General features: G+C 38.0%; 1 long non-coding RNA gene across 1 annotated transcript in view; it reads left to right on the plus strand.

Annotated features, from left to right (window-relative positions):
* Positions 1–11,287, plus strand: part of LOC140689628 (uncharacterized) — a 29,795-nt gene extending 18,508 nt beyond the window's left edge. Inside the window, exon 3 of the long non-coding RNA XR_012064668.1 lies at positions 11,078–11,287. This is a non-coding gene — a long non-coding RNA (uncharacterized lncRNA). The remainder of the gene's footprint in view (positions 1–11,077) is intronic.
* The last annotated feature ends 7,894 nt before the right edge of the window (positions 11,288–19,181 follow it).

Consider the following 19,181-nt stretch of genomic DNA (forward strand, 5'->3'; position numbering starts at 1 on the left):
CTCTCTCTCCTTAGTGCTGGGTCCCACCAAGATGAGTGCTTGGCCATTTGCTTTTCTCACTCTCCACACCCACCGACGTGATCCAGTCCATTGGTTTCCCAAACGAGGCACCGCATCAGAATAATTCCTCATGGTGCTTTCTAACCTTGCAGATCTCTGGCCATCACACCTGCTCGGCCGAGGGAGAATCACTGAGGGCTGGACCCAGGACGCTGGGTTTTCCCAGCTTTTCCAGGTGATGCTTGATTTGGGAACCTAGGCTGTAACCCATGAGCATCACATAGGATGCCAAAGACGTGGTGAAAGTCATCTGTGGATCCTCATCTCTAACCTCTCCAGCCTCAGGCATGGCTGTCTAACTGCCTGATAAATGTTTACCTCTGGGTGTCACTCAGACTCTTCACGGGCAACATACCCAAACGTAGTTTCTTCCCTTGCATTCACGGAGTGACTATTGCATCCGAAACTAACACCCTAGACTCCTGTCTCTCCCTCATCCTCAGCATTTAGCCGTCAAAACCTAAGACACGCCCCTTGGCTCTTATTTCCTTCTCCCAGTCCTAATGTAGGGTCTCCTTAACCTTTGCTTGGACTAGAGGAACAGTGACAAAGTCCTAAACTCCAAATGGGAAGTAAGTTACTTGCCACTTCTGATTTTAGCTGCCTTATCATCATCACTGAAATTTCTATTTTCTTGCCTCGGCAGACTCTGAACCTAACACCTGGGACGTAGGATTCCTGCCCCTCAAAAGACTCAAATAACATCTAAGCCTTAGGTTTGTGCTCCCTTAATTACCCCAAGTTCCTCCGGCCTCAGGAGCCTCTCTCTTTCTGTTTATCAGGGACTTCCTTTAGGTTTTGATGGCTTACAGTGAACCTCTGTGATCAGACCCCCAAGCTCTGCTAGGAGTATGTAGAAGGAAGTTTTTGAAATTTAGAAAGCCTTTATTTGCTCAACAAAGCTAGGCTTTTAAGACCATCAACTTAAAAAAAAAAAGTTGGTGTGAAATTCAAGCTGAGCAATGACTTCTTTGTCCTAGATGGCATTTGCTATCCCCCTGAAACAATTAATCCCATTGATCCAATGGGTGAGAAACCTCAGGGCAAAGTGATTGACAGGGAAGGAAAAATACATTGTTTTCAATATCACCCACCCCTGTGCCCCCATTTTCTCCCCCTGCCAGACCTTTGCACCTTTGAAAAGCACATTTGTTCTCAGGAAAGTGTTCCCCACTCCTCCTCCCAGGAAGGAGGGTGTCAGTTTTCTGTGTGGCGCTGTCCCAGTGAGGGCAAACTCGCCCACCCTCCGGGACGGTTGAGTCCCATCTGGGTTAGGCAGACCTTTAATGGTGCAGGACAGGAAACTCCCTGAAATGAACAGTGACTTCATTTCACCCAGAGGAGGCAGAAGTGGTGCGGCAGGGGAGATCCCTACTGCCTTTATGCAAGGGATATTGGACACTAGTCATGCGTTGGTTTATATTCGTACACCTTGCCCTTAGCCAGGAGAGTATCTTTCCCGATATCCATTCTGGTTGGCTAGAAAATGAAAACTGGGGATAGAACATGGAAGAAGCAGGGAAGTAGATGGCTGAAGTGAAGCCAGATGCTTTTCGTTTTATTTCGTTCTATTTTTTCAAATAAGCCGTAGGAAAAATAATGCCAAGGATGTTGGACGTTAATACTTCTCTGTTGAGAAGACAGCTGACACATATGTATCTGGGGGAATAGATTTGGCAAAATTAGTTCAGCAAAGTCATTAAACAAATAAGCAAACAACCTGGCAAAACAATGGTAGCGACCTCTGGCATGTGTGGGCGAGGGGAATCAGGATACAGAGGTGCTAGAATATAGAATTTAAATTTTCAGTTTTCAACAACAACCAAAAATTAAGACATACAAAGAAAAAGGAAAATATGAATCATGCAGAAAAAAAAAAAGAGACAAGGGAAAACTTCTTTTGCAGAGGCCCAGCTGGTGAAGTTAGCAGATAAACATTTCAAAGCAATATTTGCAAATATGTCCAAATACTATAGAGAATCATGCTTCAATAATTAAAAGGAAGGTATAATGATATTCTCTTATTAAATGGTATGTGTCAATGGATGATATAGAAATTATTGGAAATAATCAAGTGGAAATTCTGACATTACAAGTGCAATCACCAAAAATCAGAATTTGCTAGCAGGGCTCAACAATAAATATAAGCAGGCAGAAATAAAGAATGAGAAAACTTGAATATTGATTCAATAGGGACCTTGCAATCTGAAGAATAGAGAAAAGAATGAAAAGCAAAACAAAAACAAAGCCTCAGAAAAATGTGGGGCATCAATAAATGCGTTAAAATTCACATAAGGGGGATATGAGAAGTAAAGGAGAGAAAGGGACAGAGAAAATATTCAAAGAAATATGGCTGAAAACTGCCAAAATTAGATGAAGACTTTAAACATCCAAAGAGATTAATGAACTCTAAGAAGGATAAAAGCAAAGATATATATTCACATTCAGACACATCATAGTCAAAATGTTAAAAGCCAAAAGTAAAAATAAAATTTTGAAAGCAGTAACAGAAAAATGGCACATGTACAGGGAAATCCCCCAAAGATTAATGGCTGACTTTCCACCAGAAACAATGGAGGTCAGAAGCAGTGGGATGACATATTCAAAGTGCTGTCAGTGAAAATAATTGTCCACCAGTGTCACATATCCAACAAAACTAGCTCTAAAAAAAATGAAGGTGAAGTAAATACCTTCTATGCTAAACAAAACCCAAGAAAATTCTCTCAAGAGCACCTGCTTTACAAGAAATACTAAAGGAAATTCTTCAGACTGAAAGCAAGTGACAATAGTTAGAAATTCAAATCCATGGGGAGGAGGGGAAGAAAGAACACTCAGAAGATAATTATGTAGGCAATTACAAAAGATAGGGTAATTGCCTATTTTTCTCCTTTCTTCTCTTAACTGAGTTAAAAAGTAATTAGTAAAACAATATGTAAACAATTACATTGTTGAGTCTATAACATAAAGAAACGTAAAACATTTGACAATAAGGGAAAAAAAGAAATAGGTGGGAATAAAGCTGCATCAGAGTGAGGAAATGGTACCAGACAGAAACTGAAGTACAAAGGCTGGAATAAAAAGAACAAGAAAGGGTAAATGAGTCCCCTGCTATTATTATATTATTGTCAATTTCTTTATGTCAATATTTGCTTTATATATTTAGGTGCTCCTGTATTGGGAGCATATATGTTAAAGAGTGTAATATTTTGTATTGACCAATTTATTATTATATAATGCTCTTTTCTTTTGTTATAGACTTTGTTTAAAGTCTATTTTTGCCTGATATGAATATTTACCCTTACTTTCGTGTCATTTCCACTTTTATGAAATATCTCTTCCCACTCCCTCAATTTCAGTCTGTGTGTATTTTCAGCTCTGAAGTGAGTCTCTTGTAAGCAGCATATAGATGGGTTTCGTCATTTTTTTTTTAATCCAATCAGCCACATTATGTCTTTTGATTGGAGAATTTAATCCAGTGACGTTTAAAGTAGTTCTTGATAGCTATGTACTTGTTGCCATTTTAGCACATGTTTTCTGTCTGTTTTTGTAGTTATTCTCTGTTAATTTCTTTTTTTTGTTGTTTCTTCCCTTGTAGTTTGATGATTTTCTTTACTAATCTACTTGTGTTCCTCTCTCTCTAGTTTTTGGGTATATATTGTAAATTTTTGATTTGTGGTTACCGTGGGGTTTATATATACTGATCTGTAACTATATTTACTTGTTTTAAACTAGTAGTCATTTAAGTTCAAACACATTCTAAAAGATCTACACTTTGCCTTCCTTTTCTTCCTCACAATTTGTGTTTTTTAAGTCATATTTTTCATCTTTATGTTATCTTCTCACTGTTAATCATAGTCATAATTGCTTTTGCAATACTTTTGTATTTTAATCTTTGTTACTTTTGTATATGTTAATAATGAACTATCAGAAAGAGAAAGCAAAAAAATCTATTTGAAATCGTGTAAAAACAACAAAATACCCAGAAAGAAACTTAAACAAGGAGGTGAAAGAATCATACCCTGAAACGTACAAAACATTGATGAAGGAAATTGTAGTTCCTAGAGCAACCATTAGGAAATAACACAAAATATCATTAAAATTAGTAAGATATTTAAAATGTTACATTAGGAAATATTCAATTACTATAAAGGAAGGCAAAAAAGCAGAATAGAAGGAAAAAGACATGAGTTTTATAGAAAAGAAAAAGCAAAATGGTAGAATACACACAACTATGCTAATAACATGAAATGGAAAAAGGTTATCACTCTAATCAAAAGACAGAGGTTGTCATATTTGAATTGTAGGAGGTAAACTTTAGATTCAAAGAGGCAAACTAGAACAGCAAAAGAGTTGAGTACCAGAAAAGAGAGATATTAAAAAAAATGTGACTAGAGGGAGAGAGGGACTTTTTATAATAATAACAGGGTAAACCCACCAGAAAGACATAACACGTGGAGACGTGCTATACTAATAACAGAGCCTTTACGTATTTGAAACAATATTGACAAAATTGAAGAAAAATACAGACAACTCAGTAATGATACTGGGATACATCAATACCCCACTTTCAAAATGGATAAAGCAGCTGGAACAGAACATGGGCAAGAAAACAGAAGGCTTGAATGACAGTATAAACCAACCAGACCTCATAGAAAACTCTACAGCCTCCTTGGAACAAGAGCACCATATACATTCTTCTCATGAGCACGTGGAACCTTTTCCAGAACATACCAAATGTTAGGCCATTGAACAAACCTCAATGATTTATATAAAAAATTGAAATTAACACCAGAAGTGTGTCTTCAGCCCATCAGAAAATAAAAGTAGAAATCGAGAAGGACATTTGGTAAATAAATACATGGAAATTAAAGAAGACACTGCTAAGGAACCAATGATTCTGAGAAAAAAAAAACACAAAAGAATTTAACAAATGTTTTGATATGAATGTAATTGAAAAGAAAACATTCTGAAATGTATGAAATGCAACTAAAACAGTGTTAAACAAGAGGAAAATTTATAAATACCTATAATAAAAAAGATTTCACATGAGTAACTTAGTCTTCTACCCAAAGAAAATAGAAAAAAGCAAAAAAAAAAAAAAAACAAACTAAACACATAACAAATAGAAGGAAGAAAATAATAAAGATTAAAGAAAAAAATAAAACAGAGAATAGAAAAAACTAAGAAAATCAATGTAATAAAATATTAATTCTTTCAAAAAAAAATTGGCATAATTGACAAAATGTCAGACTGACCGAAAGAAACACAAAGACTTAAATTACTAAAACCAGACATGGTAGAGGGGACCTTACTACCAATCTTGAAGAATTAAAAATCAGTAAAAGGGAATGGTGCGAGTGATTGCATGATGGCAAATTCAATAACCTAGTCAAAATTGGCAAATTTGTAGAAAAGTACTAATTACTTGAACTGACTCAAAAAGAAACAGATAATATAAATTCATAAAGTTGAAAAATATTGAATTAGTAATTAAATAAACCCCTCCATTTGCATCACCAACGCCCGGGCCCAAATGACTTCACTGATTAATTCCACCAAATGCTAATGTTAACGTTAACAAGCATTAACATCAGTACTTCTAAACTTTCTCTGAAAGTAGAAGAGGGAACACTGCCCAACTAATTCTATGAGGTCAGTATGACTGCTGTAAAAACCAAAGATATCACAAGAAAAGAATTTATAGGCTAATATTTCTTATAATTATGGATGCACAATCTTCAACCAAACAGTAACAGACTGAATCCAGAAACATAAAATCAATTATAATTAAATCAATGTAACGAATCACATTGACAGAATAAAGGACAGAAGCTACATGATCATTTCGAGAGGTGCGGAAGAGGCATTTGGCGAGAAGATCCAATAGCTTTTTATGATAAAAATGCACAAGAAATGATAATAGATTGGAATTTCCTCATGCTGATAAAGGACACCTACAACCAGCCTAAGCAACGTGACACTTAATGGTAAAAGACCAAATGCTTCCCCCTTGAGATTAGAAACAAAATAAGGATATCTACCCCCACATTTTCTATTCCATATTGTCCTGGGGGTTCTAGCTAGGGCATCGGGTAAGAAAAAAAAAAATCATAAAAGCCATCCAGATTGGAAAGAAAGAAGTGAAACTTCTTTGGCTGATGCCACGACCTTATATATAGGATGTTCTAAGAAGCCCACACAAAAACTATTAGGACTAATACGTTCAGCAAGGTTGCAGGACACATGATTAATAAACTAAAATTAACTGTATTTCTATACAATTGCAATGAGTACTCAGAAAATAAAATTAAGAATTAGCAACTTGTACAGAGTATGTTTATTAGGGGAGAACTGTCAAGGTCCTCAAGGAAGTCGTGGGTAAATGTGTATACAGATACATAACATTTACAAAAATATATTGTTACGACGCATACAAAATATATTATTATATGCACATACACACATACACACACCTGGTTTTCCATTATGTTAAATGAGAAAATGAGAAACTCAGGCTTAAGTTGAGTATTGCTGCTCTAAAGTATCTGGGAAATTCGCATACAATTTTGGAAGTTTAGGACCCAGATCAGTCTGTATATCCTTTGGATTAGGACCCAATTTGGGTTTGGAATTTGGAGAATACGTTCCCCAGATATCTGACAGAGCAATGTTTTGAATCACAGCTTATATCTGTTTCGACATCTCAGTGTTTGTAGAAGACCCAGATTTAATGACTGTGTAGAAATAGAGTGACAGAGCTTTCATTCTATAATCACACAGGGTAATTCTTCATTCCACCGACTTGCATACTATAGCAGAATGAACTTTTTTTTCAAAAAAAGGATCTGGTCAGAATATGTCTATTCTCTGCTCCCAAACACCTCAGATAAAAGTGGAACTCCTCTAAAGCCACCTAAAAATTGACCACTGCTTCCGCGACAGACTCACCTTCCTTTCTTTTCTGGCTCAGGATCTCCTGCCACACTGGTCTTCTCCCAGTTGCTAGTCGTCGCCAAGTTCATTCTTTCCTTGGACTTTTATGTTCGTTCTTCCCACCTCCTGGCCTGGTTCTTCTAAAGACCCTCTCATGCTTCTCTCCCGTCATCCAGGTCTTTACTTAGACGCACCTGTCTTCCCTGCTCTACCTGATATAACCCCCGCTTCCACTCACTTGCTGCCTCCTTGAGCTGTTCTCCTTCCCTTCGATGCAGCCACCAACACCTAAAATTGTATTGTGCACGTGCTTATAGACTTAGTTATTTGCTGACTTACTCTCTCTCTTCCTTACTAGAATGCCATCTCTTTGAGGGCAGGGATGTTTTCTATTTTGTCTCCTTCTCTCACCTGGAGGAGAGCCTGATACATAATAGACAGGCACTCAATAAATATTTGATCAATGGATTACATTCCGAATCTGTCTAAGTCTGTTGCATAAGAACAAAGAATTCAAGAAGTTAACTCTTCTTTTTTTGATTTGGCAAGCTATATTTTAATGAGTCACATGAAAACCTAAGATCAATGAGACCTAAAATTAGAAAATATCTCTTGGGAATTGACCTAGCATTGACTTTGGGGTTAAGAAAATCCCAAAGAAAAGGTTCTGGTAGATAAATGAGAAGTTTCACAAAATGAGTAGTACTGTGAAATCAAAGCCATTTTATTAGTTTGTTTGTTTGGCAGCGGGAGGTAATCTACTTTATTCATTTGTTTATTTTTTTAATGGAGGGACTGGAGATTGAACCCAGGACCTCATGCATGCTAAGCGCTCACTCTACCACTGAGCTACACCCCTCCGCATTACCGTTTTTATCCCAGAGAAATATAAAGACAAAGAAACTAAAATAATACATTCTACAAAAAGACCCTCTAAGGGTGTTCTATTAGATCAAATATGTGCATATAAATGTATATTCACTTACATACATATATACATATATATATATATATGTATATATATACACACACACATATAGTATGTATTATGTATATATTCTGAACACAGCTGAAGACATGCTCTTGTAGTTCTTAGTTCCCACAATGCGGTCAGATACATCTGGTCCAAACCTGGGCTCTGTCATTTCCTCACTGCTTGAGCAAATTATTTACCTTCAGCGAGACTGAATTGGCTCTTCTTTAAAATAGGGATCAAACCTAATTCACAAGAATGGTGTAAAGACTGCGACAGTCAATGTTCCGCGCCTGGCAGAGCGCCTTGGGCAATGGGAATCTTCAATAAATAATCATTCCTCATTTTCCCTGCGGAACCTTCTGGGCTTAGGTTCCTCTCCATGTAAATCCCCCTCAGCTTTATAAAACACACAGTCATTGAATCTGAATCTTCTAGAGTCATGTTTCTTCTCATCTATTTCTCATAAGTACTACAAATTTAGCTGAGATATGACAGACACATAAATTTAGTAAGTTAGCCCCTCCAAACAACGAACAGGTAAATGAAAGGAAGTGGAATAAATGATAGACATTCTCACACATCTATGTGCAATTGAAACGCTTTATTAGATTTTATAACAAAATTTAAAAACAATATCAGGTAGGAGTTGGTGTGCTTCTCAGGTAAGTAAGTGGATACGCATCTGCTACACTATATTGAGTTTTGTCCGTACGGAAATGCCTTTAGGATGCTGTAGTAATGTAAAACCCGAAGGTGAGCAGAGAAGGGCAGAAAGGCTCTGACAGACAGAGTATGAATTGTGGTCTGCTAAGCAGGGTCCAGATGCTAGCCGGGAGAGAACTTTAGTCCGCAGTCTATAAAGAAAAAAAAATCAGGAAATTCCTTAAATTTAATATTTATCCTATCGTACTGTTTCATTCTGATTCACTTATAAAAGCCTCCAATGCGTTTAGCCTAATACTCTCAATAGTAGAGACAAAATTAAAATGATCTGTCATTGCCACCTTCCTGAAACAAAGGGGATGGAAGAATTTGCAACCTTTTCCTGAGCACGTAGCACCTCCTCAAAGATAGACAAGACAGCCGTTCAGCCGGGGCTTCCATATGCGGGTGCGCCTAGAATTCACTGTCTGAGGGTCTCCTGCAGCACCATTAACACGATGTCCTGAACTGAAACCCTGCCTCGACTTTATCTTCAACAACAGTCTACTTCAAAAGACCGACTGGACTGAGAAAATGACTTTCTATGAAGAGGGTGACACTTCCAGAAAATATATTTCTTGTAATTCCAAGCCATTTTGGTAAATCATGTGTTTCTCTGATTGCTCTATGAATCTTTACATCTCCGTGTCTCTTCTCTCTACTCTTTCTCTACCTCAGGAAAAAAAGCAAGTGTGTTAAAATTCAGCAAAGTTGCTAAAATGCCCTTTAGAAGATGACTAACAGAACAGATGATCCACCCCTGCTCTTTGACTTATGTTAACTGTCTCCCTGACCCTATAAATGAATCTTCTCCCAGGAAAGGGACTATTCAATTTTTGGTGCAATTCTTGCTTACGAGATTAAGGATGCTGAATTCACTGAGGTGTCTATAAAGCATGCCTGCCCTCCTCTAGGTACTGAGAAGACCCCAAGTGTAATTTCATTATGGACCAAAGAGCAGTATTTCCCTGGTTCTCAGCTAAGTCTCCCTCTTCTTTGCCCCTCCTTCCCTACGTGTCTGTGTTCAGACATGTTTATTTATGATGATCATTTTCTGAGCTCACAGGCTGAGGAGATTTCCCTCTGGGAAGAATTTTTTTGTATATTGAATATATACCTTTATAGGCCCTTCACAAATTACCCAAAATACATTAGAAAACACAATACATGAAAGTTTTGTTCCACACCATCTCTACAAAGTCAAACACTTAGAGATAGCGCCAGCATCATTATTTTGGTATTGAAATATAAGAACTATTTTAAATTACTGCTTACCTGAAAACATGTTAATAAATACACATTTTAAAATACACATTGGCATTTTGTAAACAGAGTTTTAATACCACGTCACGTTCTCTTAAACTCTTTTCCTTATCAGAAGAATGCACTGCACCAAATAGATTTCTACTTATTCACTGAACTGCCAAAAATTTTTAATTTACAGTAAATTATATGCAATTCTTGCTATGTGTTAAAGTAAAACACATAATTCTCTTATATTGTATTAGAAAGCTATCTTAGGAAGTTTATAATATATATCTTCTGTAAGTAATTTTTAAATTGGAAGATGTGTTTAAGTTATTCATTTGGTGGGAGGAAGGGAGGGGGAATAAATACAAATATTTTCATTTGCTCTTCCTTCAAACAGAAGCAAAACTATGGAGGAAAAAAAAAAACAGTTTCTTTTAAAAGTTTTAGTATACAGATCTATAAACAAGGTGTTTATCTTTTCAAGTTGATGGTCCCTTTGATGGCGGATCCTGAAATCAGTAACAAAGCCACTACAGCTTATACATTAATATTTTTGAAAAGTCAGTCTAAAGAAGAAATCAACTACAACATGAAAATTACCAAAAAGAAAAAAATCATGTCCAAATCTTTCCAAATGTATTGATATTCCTCAGACTGATTAAAAAAAAAAAGCATTACACGCTTAGTTCCAGAAATTCTCCGTTTCCATTATTGCTGGAAAAGCCATCTGAAAAGCACTTGAAGTTGATGATGTATGTTGTTTACTCTCTTGAAAAAACATCCTCTCCAAATAGGGGGAAAGGTTAGAAATGGTTTGTACTGCTCTGATCAATTTATCCGAGTTGTCTTTCGGCAGATTGTATTAATGGAACTTCATTTTCTTTTATTCAGTTGACGGCCAATTTTTTGTTGTCTCTTAAAAAGATCAATGAGCATGTCTCGCCATCTTTTCACAGAACAAGATGATTTTCCCCTTAAACTTTAAAAAAGACTTTATTATTTTGTTGTAATAGATTTTTGTCCCCCTCTTTCTTGCTTCCAGCCCCCTGCAGGGAGTTTTTTAATGCCTGTCTATTCTTTCATATTTCTTTGTAGTTTCATCTTCAATACCTTGAATTTCACTTTTTTTTTTTCCCACCATCCTGGGTGCCACAGATATCTTCAGAGACAGCAGTTTCTCCACTCTGAGCTGCGCTGGGAAGCGAGGCTGATGGTATTCACCACTGCACCGTGAAAACACAATCAAAACAAGTATCTACAAGAGCAAGAACACATTTTGATTGAGACAGTATGCACCACATCTTTTATATTCCTTAAAACTTAAAAGCTCGCCGCTTTTACCAAGGCCAGGTGGGAACAGCTGATTCTCTTTCCGTGCAAGGAGGGTAGGGGGGCTAGTAGCCCTTATTTGCCATTTCTTGACATTTGGAGTATGCGTCTATGAATGTGAATGCATTTTCTGGTTGATGGAAACATTCTTTTTTTTTTTTTTTGCTTGTTTTGTCTTGATTGCAGTGCAAAATCTGAAAAGCAAAAAAGACTTTAAAATTCAATGTATCTACCTGTTTCTTTCTAGAAGATGCTGGTCTCTGGTTCCCTCTTCCTCTCCTCTGCCCCCTCACAATTATCCTTACAATTCCATTTTGGCTTCACACGTACCCAGACTACTGGCATTTGTCAGGGGTAGCCATGTGGTGAGAATCGATATATTCAGCAGGAGATTTTGCCAGGTATCAAATAGCATGGGTACCATGTGATATATACTAATTTCTCCCAAGCATCCTCTGAAAAAAGAAAAAAACGAACGTATGCTGAGAAGCTACAGCACTTTGTCAATATATATAGTAAACACAGGTAGTATGTCTATGTTTTGAAGGCAGTTATTTCATCATTCTTATAGAGTCAAAAAAAAAAAAACTCTTTGAAACATAATCCAGAGAAAGGAAAACTAAACAGAACTGGTGCATCCATGCATGCATTTCTTTGCACAGTCATTATAGCAAAACAAAGTAAAATCCTGAGTTCCTGAATTAAGGGGCCGTTCCTAAAAAATACATGCAGAGGAATGAGTCGATCATGAGTAGTTTAGGATCAACCATAAATCACCCCTCACTCCCAGGACCCCATAGCATGCAGAGGAGGATGAGTGGATATCTGCGCCTCTGGGGTTCTGAGAGGAGGGGAAGGTTTAAGGGCCGTTTCCCTTTTTCTTGGTGATAATCATCATTAACAGCCAAGTGCTATCCTCATATAACTGCATTTCTCCCTCCTACCTAACCCACAAATATAATCAGTCACCAAGTGTAACAGGTTCTTTTTCCTAAACATCGCACATCCATCACCTTTTCTAATCCTTTTGCCATCCTCTGGGTTCAGGCTTGCATCATTTCTCACCTGGACGACAGGGTGAGCCTCCCAACTTGTCTCATTTCCTCCAGCGTGGCCCTTGATACCATCCCTCCCGCTCGGCCAGAATAAGCTTTCTCAACTCATCATCTCACTGTATTCCTCAAACTCCTAGAGGGACTGCCTTCGTTTTGAGACATTTGCTCACAGCATTGCCATTTCTGCCCTGGACCTCTCTCCTCTCCAGCCTCCCTCTGATGTGCCCATGATCTGCAAAAATAGTAACTCTTTGCTGTACCTTCTCTCATTCTGCTATTTTTCTCTTCTGAACTTTCACCTGTGCTCTGCCCCTTGCCAAGACAGCCTTCCTCTTTTTCCCCTAAGTAGTTTGTAACTTATTCTCAAAAGTGAAACAACAACAAAAACAAAAATGATAAATCTATCAAGCACAAAACACGACCTCTAATAAAATAAAAGAGAAGACTCTTAGAAGTCCCACCTAGACTCTTGAGTGCAATGAACTGCTCCTTTCCTATACTCTCCTGGGAGCCTTTGCTAGGTCTTTGTAGAAATGACCACAGTTCTCTGATCATTGATTTAGTTGATGCTGGAAGCTCCCAGTACTCCTTAAGTTTTGAATTTCTCGTGCAGAGTGTTTGGCACATGGTGGATACACAAATAATTTTGAAGTTTAAATGAGGAGGGATTTGAGCTAAACACCTACTGCTGATAAGCTTTTCCAGTTGGAACTCACAGAAGCATCCCAAACTAATGGAATAATAAAACAACATTTACTTCTGAGAAAACTTAGGCATTGTAGAAGCCAGGAGAATGGATTAGTTGGTCTGAGGGAGGCTACTACCAGTAAGCATGGGGAGAATTAAGTCTCTTTCCTCCATCTGGTATAATTATGAGCACCAAGCATATTTTAAAATGCTGTACAAATATATGATGGCTAAAGAGATTCATGAATAGGGCAGAGTTGAGTGAAAAAACAAAATCTAACCCTCTGGATGGTTTAAGTGTCCCTTTGGAAACTGGCTTTGTAGCAATAATCTTAATTTTGAAGTTTCCAGGTACATAGGAAAAAAAACATAAACTCTGTAGTAAGTGAGATTCATATCATATTCTGCCACTTATTTGCTGTGAGGACCGGGAAGTAATTTAACCTTCCTGAACCTTGTCAAGCTAATCTGTAAAATACCGGATCCTTTGTGAAATGGGAAATATAATGCACGTAAGAACCATTGTAGAATGTCTGACATTTATAGGTGCTCAGTAGGGTAATTGCCCATTACCTATTTTTATGCTAGAACTCCAAGGAAATTAGACAGAGAGGGAGAAGAGAGGGAAGAAGAAAGAGGAAAGAAAGAAAGAAAGAAAGAAAGAAAGAAAGAAAGAAAGAAAGAAAGAAAGAAAGAAAGAAAGAAAGAAAGAAAGAAAGAAAGAAAGAAAAAGAAAGAAAGGAAGGAAGGAAGGAAGGAAGGAAGGAAGGAAGGAAGGAAGGAAGGAAAGAAAAAGGAAGGAAGGAAGGAAGATAGATTTCATGAAATTAACTCATGTGATTGTGGGGGCTGGACAAGCAAGTCTGAAATTTGCAGAGTAGGCAATCAACAAAAGAAGATAATGAAGAGGCCAAAGTCGTGGGCACGGGGAAAGGTGATACCCTCCCTTTCATTCTTGTAGTTTCATTTAGTCAAGTTGACATATTAAAACCATGTGTAGAAAAAGAAAGTTCTGAAGAGAAGAAACTGCTCCTCCTCCTTACCTTCTTCCGTGGTAGTGATCAGCTCAGAGTGAATGAGGTAGTTGCTTGATGCCAGTTCTATACCTGCTTGCAAAGGTCTTATCCTATGTGCATATATTCTGCTTGCTCTACCTATTTGATCTTTTCTTTTTAATCAAGGTAATGCATGCATAGTTAAAAAATAAAATAGTATGAAAAAAGCTGCCATGCAAAGCAACTGAAGATGAAGAAGGGGTGTGGAGAAAGAGAAGAAGATACAGCAGAGACATAGAGAGCATATATGTACAAAGGATGCGTAGAATGCTGCCTCTCACTTATCCATCGGGGTCTACTCAGTGGTACCACTTAGAGATTTTTCTTCCCCTTTAAAAGATCAGTAAATCTCACTGTAAATATTTGCTGCCATTTTTCCCTCATGGCTCAATACAAAATGGTGATTTGGTTATAAATTTCCAGGAAAAAAAATACAGATTTTGATATTAAATCTAGAAATATGGAGCTTTTACAAGGAATGAAAGGCACTCTAAGTGCAGATAACAAAAGTTTAAGGCTTAAAAGAGCAAAGTAAAAGCAAGAGCCTTAGTGAAAGAAATCAAAGGTAGACGTGAATTCCAGTTCAATATGGTGATCGCCTCCATCCCGGGTTGTACAAATGGAAATCGAGTGACGGTGAAAGAAATGAGCAGAGGGAGGATTTACTGCAGGTGAGATATTTCAACAGATTTTTGGGAGATGGAAAGCAGATGATACAGGCAGACGAGCAAAAGTGGCAGAGAAATTCGAGATCAGAATTTGTGCAGAACCCTGGGGCTCTCCCAGAGCTGAGAAAGAAAGGAACCTAGATTTTCAGCTGAACCCAGAGAACCTCTAAACTCAGGGGCAAAGGATACCAAATCAGAATTCGGCCTGAAAACAGAGAAACTACAGTCTGACTATAGATTTACTGTGCCAGACTCTCTGCTCTGCCCTGTTGCACATGCCGCATCCCATCCTCCTGAGCCACAGACGTCAGGCCCTTACCACCCAGAGGGATTAACTGAAGAATTTAAATAAGCCACCTCAAAAGAACCTGGACTTGTGCTGAGAGACTTGTTGGCCCATGGTGCTTCCTTTCCCAGCTCTGGGAGAGCCCCAGGGTCACGGGTGGTTCCCTACTCACTACCTTGGAGAAAGACAGGTTTTCAGTTATCCTGTGCGTCAAACTACCAACCAGCCTTCCACCCAGGGAACGAGAGGATAGAATACAGAACTCACAGTTGTTTTCTTAAATCATCAACCCAGTCCTTGGTTTACAAACACACCTCTCTCATTGGGTTATTGTGTCAAATTAGTATCTCCAGGTTTGGGACTGCTTCCGTCACATCTATGTTTATGGCCTGTATCCTGGCAGGAGTGGGTGAAGACGGAAACAGGAATCCTCACCTGTTCCTGTGAAGGCTGAATACCTCTCAGGGAGCGTCCATTCTACCATCAAACCTTTCTATTGTGTTTTTAAAAGACAGTCATTTTTTATTTATTCATTGAAAAAGTATTTATTGATCACCTGCTCCTGGCAGGCACCTTTCTACAGGCAGAGACCAAAAGTTATATTTTAATGTAATTCCATTGCAAAATATTTCTGGATGACAAAAGAGAGTCTCAGGGTTTGAAATAAAATATGCCCTTAATTTTTTAAAAAGTAAAAAAAAAAAATGTTTTAGCATATGATTCAACCATTTTTCTCTGAAGTATCACCCAAGAGAAATAAAAGCACCTGTCCATTCAAATATTTGTACCCAGATGTCCATAGCAGCATTTTTTGCAATAGCCAATAACTGGAAACAACTCAAATGTCCATTAACAGCTGAATGGATAAACAAATAATGGTATATATCCTTGTAATGGAATATTACTTGGCAATGAAAAGGAATCAACTATAGAAACATGAAATGGCAGTGATGAATCTCAAAATAATTTTGTTGAGTGAAGGAAACCAGATAGAAGAATACCTATGCATCATTTAATTTACATAAAATTCTAGAAAATGCAAACCAACTCATAGTGATAGAATGCAGATCAGAGATTGCCAGTGACAGTGGAAGAGGGGGATGGGAGGGAGGGATTAGCCAGGGGCAGGAGGGAACTTTTGGCTGATGGATATGTTCATTCTCTTGGTTGTGGTGATCCTTTCACAGGTGCCTACGTATGTCAAGATTTATAAATTGATGCACTTTCAGTATGTGCAGTTTATTGTATGTTAGTTATTCCTCTCAGTAAAGCTGTTAACACAGCAAAAATAGTAATGATAATGACAATAAAACAAACAGCAAAAGACATGGAGCTGGGGTAGCGAGGCACACAGGAGTACATTCTCTGTGATTTCCTTTACATGGAGTTCTTGAGTGGGTAAAGCTAATCCAAGGTGATGGCAGTCAGAACAGTGCCTGCTTCTGTGAAGTGGTGGCCTCTTCCACTGCGAAGAGGCAGGTAGAAAACTCAGGGCATAATGTTCTAGATCTAGATCTGTATAACAGTTTTAAAGTTGACACAATGTTTAAATGACAATTGAAAAACAAAGACCTTTTGGAAACATTAAGATGCGATAGAATAGAACGGAACACAAAGAACTGGACTTCCCATATTATTTTCTATGAAAAAAAAAATCAATGCTTCTTGACTGTTCTTCCACCCTTGGAGATTTTGATGCAATTAGCATGTTAGGGGCCCTAAGGAGTTTCTAACTCTGTTTTAAACCAGCATTTCCAAGACTTATTGGACCACTGAAACAATTTTTTTTTATTTAACACTTTTAAACATCTGATGGAACAAGTGTTCCAAAGGGATATAATTTAGGAGACGCCAAACAAGCCAATTAAAAATATACAATTTAAAGCCTCTGGGGGTTTAGAGAGGTTAATTGTTTTTGTCAGAGCTCAGGCAGCCAGCAAAGGGCAGAGGCGGGATGGAAAACACAGGGATGTCTGATTCAAGGCCAATCCACATCCTCCAATCCACACTTGCCTGCCCCGCGCCTCGGTTTTCTCATCTATAGAATGGGAGGAGAGCATGTAGGGTGTGAGGTAATAGTCAGCACCCCACGGTCTCCACGTGGGTTTTGGGTGGCTTAATTAAGCCTTCTAAGCTTCAGATCCCTCAGCTGCAAAATGAGAATAATAATACTCCAGCTGAATGAGAATTAAACAAAATAACTTCTGTAAAACATCCAATGTTTTCCTCCTCATTTATTTAATCTAAAAAATAGCCCAATAATATGTAAGAGATGCTTTAAAATGTTGTAAAGCTTGAACTTGTCCCTGCTGGACTATTTTGTGTGTGAAAGGTCAGCAATTATTCTTCTGCTTTGGGTTTTTGTCCATAAATACCAGGCTTGGCGTTCAGAGATATTCATTGACTATCCTACCTTGCCCATCTGGTTCTAAAAAAGCATAATTTAAATTTAAAAATCTGATGCACTTATGAAAAAAGGAGAACAAATATCATTTATGATAGAATATGCTTAATGATCATGTTACTAATTTGTTTCTATAAAATATTGTTTCATTTAATTGTCTTAAAAGTCTAAGAGGAAAGTATGCCCATTTGTGCATTGGAAAATTAGATTCCAGAGTATTCAATTGAAGACCAGGTCTTGGGTGTTGCTCATAGGTGGAAACCCAGTTTCAATTAGCTCCCTCTGCCTTTCCCGCCTCTGCCCCACCGGCTTCATTGTGGTTTAAAAGGCGCTTGTGGATCAGGGATCTGTCTGGGGATTCTTGCTCTGTTTTATTCTGTATCTCACAGAGAAGAACACTGCTCGTCTGTGGTGCCCCTGAAGCTCTGGAATTCGAGATTTGGAAAATACAGCGCTTTTCATGACACTTACCATTTGTCAAGTTCTCAGCTTCTTCCCAAATTTCTCTTGGAGGAAAAATGGGAATAGCCATCAGGTTTGACTTGGAAATGGGACAGAATCATGTCCCCGCCACACACAGACACACACACACACACCACGGCCTTTTCCTTTAACGTCGTGGAAAATAACATTACTGTAGCATGTCCTTCCAAACTGTCAAGAAATAAAGGTGTGCTTGTAACATCCTAATTTATACTGCAAAATGAGGAGGCAACATGGGACACGTACATCACCTTAACATGTGAATAACTAGATGTTATCATTCGAAAGATTTTCTAAGCATTGCTCCGCAAACACGAACTTCTCTTACAAGTTAGTCAGTGGTATTTGCTAGCCATTTATTCATGAAGAAATCCGTATTTTTGAATGTCTACTATATAGCTTGTCCTCTGGTTGATGGACCTAGAAAGATGAAATTGTTCTTGATTCTCCTCTCATACGATATATTAATCTTTTAAAGAAAATGAAAACCACATGGGGAAAACGACAAGATTATTACATAGAGAAAATAAGTTTAAAAATAATAAAGTACGTGAAAACAATAAAACATCAAGAAATTCAAGATGGCGTGAGTCAAGCTCAGCTTCATCTGTCCCTCGTGGGCCCGTTTAGACTCCCCCAAGGCTACTGTTCCCTGACTGTAGTTCCTCCTCTATTTTCCTATGATGGGTGTTGTGTATTGTCAAAAAAAGAAGTAGGCATAAAGTATAAGCCTTGATCTAAGAATCTGTTGACTTAAGTATCTCTTCTCTAAATATTTCCCGAGAACTAGGTGAATACACCAAATGGGGTGCTAGCCTAGGGAGTGCCTCTCTGGTTGAGTAAGTCTGAGGCTTTTTGGCAAAGATCAGCCATGCTCACCAGTTCCCTTCAAGAAGACACCAGGTGAACCGATGAAAGGTCCTTATTTTAAAATATCACAAACCATCTGGTCTCCTGAGTCACGCTTAGCACTCTGGGAAACCACTGCGTTTGGCATACAGTGAGTAAATATTCATGGCTAGTGTGTTGGTAGAGTGACTGGTACATTTCAATCTATAATTATCTCATTAGATCTTTATTCTCAATTTCCCCAGCATACTGCCTTAAAAGTGTTTCTCCCTTTCTTTTTCCATTCTCCTTCTTCTCTCCCTTCCTCCTTTCCTCCTTCCTTCCTCCCTTCCTTTCTTCCCTTCACTGTTGTCTAGGATACACATGATAAGCAAGTAGCTTACAATCTAGAGTGGCAAACAGACAATTACAACACTCACATGGTGAAGACTATCGATCCAGAA

The sequence above is a fragment of the Vicugna pacos genome, chromosome 27 (genome assembly GCF_048564905.1).
Source record: "Vicugna pacos chromosome 27, VicPac4, whole genome shotgun sequence".
Taxonomy (NCBI): domain Eukaryota; kingdom Metazoa; phylum Chordata; class Mammalia; order Artiodactyla; family Camelidae; genus Vicugna; species Vicugna pacos.